General features: G+C 52.5%; 6 non-coding genes across 6 annotated transcripts; 3 read left to right on the top strand and 3 right to left on the bottom strand.

Moving 5' to 3' along the window:
- Positions 1-347: 347 nt before the first annotated feature.
- On the bottom strand, positions 348-418 carry TRNAG-GCC (transfer RNA glycine (anticodon GCC)). The gene has a single exon. It is a non-coding gene; the product is annotated as a tRNA-Gly (tRNA).
- Positions 419-564: 146 nt separating this feature from the next.
- On the top strand, positions 565-637 carry TRNAK-CUU (transfer RNA lysine (anticodon CUU)). The gene has a single exon. It is a non-coding gene; the product is annotated as a tRNA-Lys (tRNA).
- A 527-nt stretch (positions 638-1,164) lies between these two features.
- TRNAG-GCC (transfer RNA glycine (anticodon GCC)) lies at positions 1,165-1,235 on the bottom strand. Its single transcript has one exon. It is a non-coding gene; the product is annotated as a tRNA-Gly (tRNA).
- A 146-nt stretch (positions 1,236-1,381) lies between these two features.
- TRNAK-CUU (transfer RNA lysine (anticodon CUU)) lies at positions 1,382-1,454 on the top strand. Its single transcript has one exon. It is a non-coding gene; the product is annotated as a tRNA-Lys (tRNA).
- A 526-nt stretch (positions 1,455-1,980) lies between these two features.
- TRNAG-GCC (transfer RNA glycine (anticodon GCC)) lies at positions 1,981-2,051 on the bottom strand. Its single transcript has one exon. It is a non-coding gene; the product is annotated as a tRNA-Gly (tRNA).
- Positions 2,052-2,197: 146 nt separating this feature from the next.
- On the top strand, positions 2,198-2,270 carry TRNAK-CUU (transfer RNA lysine (anticodon CUU)). Its single transcript has one exon. It is a non-coding gene; the product is annotated as a tRNA-Lys (tRNA).
- The last annotated feature ends 230 nt before the right edge of the window (positions 2,271-2,500 follow it).

Below are 2,500 nucleotides of genomic sequence, written 5' to 3'. Positions count from 1 at the left end.
TACGCATGCGGAACCTTCCACCTCCTCGGATAGTTCATTGTGTGAAACCAATGCTCTGCCCACTGAACTAGCTGGCCTGGGTTTCATAGGTTGCAGGGCAAGGCCACGATGGCCTCATCAAGGTCTCGTCGCTCCATTAACCAAGCCCGGCTAGCTAGAATCAAAACCGGGCCTCCCGCGTGGCAGGCGAGAATTCTGCCACTGAACCACCAATGCTTTACGGATGCAGAACATTTCACCTACTCGGGGAGTTCATTGTATGAAACCAATGCGTAGCTGCACCACCAATAGCCAGCGTGAGAAACTAGGACACCAAAATCACTGGCATTTCAGCAAAAGCTCTACATTGCATTGGCCGGGAATCGAACCCGGGCCTCCCGCGTGGCAGGCGAGAATTCTACCACTGAACCACCAATGCTTTACGCATGCGGAACCTTCCACCTACTCGGGTAGTTCATTGTGTGAAACCAATGCTCTGCCCACTGAACTAGCTGGCCTGGGTTTCATAGGTTGCAGGGCAAGGCAACGATGGCCTCATCAAGGTCTCGTCGCTCCATTAACCAAGCCCGGCTAGCTCAGTCGGTAGAGCATGAGACTCTTAATCTCAGGGTCGTGGGTTCGAGCCCCACGTTGGGCGGGACTTTTGCATTTTGCTGTATCATGGTATGTGGAACACTATATAGCTGCACCACCAATAACCAGCGTGAGAAACTAGGACACCAAAATCACTGGCATGTCAGCAAAAGCTCTACATTGCATTGGCCGGGAATCGAAACCGGGTCTCCCGCGTGGCAGGCGAGAATTCTACCACTGAACCACCAATGCTTTACGAATGCGGAACCTTCCACCTCCTCGGATAGTTCATTGTGTGAAACCAATGCTCTGCCCACTGAACTAGCTGGCCTGGGTTTCATAGGTTGCACTGCAAGGCCACGATGGCCTCATCAAGGTCTCGTCACTCCATTAACCAAGCCCGGCTAGCTAGAATCAAAACCGCTCCCCCCCCCCCCCTTACCTGGCGAGAATTCTGCCACTGAACCACCAATGCTTTACGGATGCAGAACATTTCACCTACTCGGGGAGTTCATTGTATGAAACCAATGCGTAGCCAGCGTGAGAAACTAGGACACCAAAATCACTGGCATTTCAGCAAAAGCTCTACATTGCATTGGCCGGGAATCGAACCCGGGCCTCCCGCGTGGCAGGCGAGAATTCTACCACTGAACCACCAATGCTTTACGCATGCGGAACCTTCCACCTACTCGGGTAGTTCATTGTGTGAAACCAATGCTCTGCCCACTGAACTAGCTGGCCTGGGTTTCATAGGTTGCAGGGCAAGGCAACGATGGCCTCATCAAGGTCTCGTCGCTCCATTAACCAAGCCCGGCTAGCTCAGTCGGTAGAGCATGAGACTCTTAATCTCAGGGTCGTGGGTTCGAGCCCCACGTTGGGCGGGACTTTTGCATTTTGCTGTATCATGGTATGTGGAACACTATATAGCTGCACCACCAATAACCAGCATGAGAAACTAGGACACCAAAATCACTGGCATGTCAGCAAAAGCTCTACATTGCATTGGCCGGGAATCGAAACCGGGCCTCCCGCGTGGCAGGCGAGAATTCTACCACTGAACCACCAATGCTTTACGAATGCGGAACCTTCCACCTCCTCGGATAGTTCATTGTGTGAAACCAATGCTCTGCCCACTGAACTAGCTGGCCTGGGTTTCATAGGTTGCACTGCAAGGCTACGATGGCCTCATCAAGGTCTCGTCACTCCATTAACCAAGCCCGGCTAGCTAGAATCAAAACCGCTCCCCCCCCCCCCTTACCTGGCGAGAATTCTGCCACTGAACCACCAATGCTTTACGGATGCAGAACATTTCACCTACTCGGGGAGTTCATTGTATGAAACCAATGCGTAGCCAGCGTGAGAAACTAGGACACCAAAATCACTGGCATTTCAGCAAAAGCTCTACATTGCATTGGCCGGGAATCGAACCCGGGCCTCCCGCGTGGCAGGCGAGAATTCTACCACTGAACCACCAATGCTTTACGCATGCGGAACCTTCCACCTACTCGGGTAGTTCATTGTGTGAAACCAATGCTCTGCCCACTGAACTAGCTGGCCTGGGTTTCATAGGTTGCAGGGCAAGGCAACGATGGCCTCATCAAGGTCTCGTCGCTCCATTAACCAAGCCCGGCTAGCTCAGTCGGTAGAGCATGAGACTCTTAATCTCAGGGTCGTGGGTTCGAGCCCCACGTTGGGTGGGACTTTTGCATTTTGCTGTATCATGGTATGTGGAACACTATATAGCTGCACCACCAATAACCAGCGTGAGAAACTAGGACACCAAAATCACTGGCATGTCAGCAAAAGCTCTACATTGCATTGGCCGGGAATCGAAACCGGGCCTCCCGCGTGGCAGGCGAGAATTCTACCACTGAACCACCAATGCTTTACGAATGCGGAACCTTCCACCTCCTCGGATAGTTCATTG

Source organism: Taudactylus pleione, unplaced genomic scaffold (assembly GCF_031769625.1).
Source record: "Taudactylus pleione unplaced genomic scaffold, aTauple2 ptg000279l, whole genome shotgun sequence".
Lineage (NCBI taxonomy): Eukaryota > Metazoa > Chordata > Amphibia > Anura > Myobatrachidae > Taudactylus > Taudactylus pleione.
This window is presented reverse-complemented; position numbering and strand designations above follow the sequence as displayed.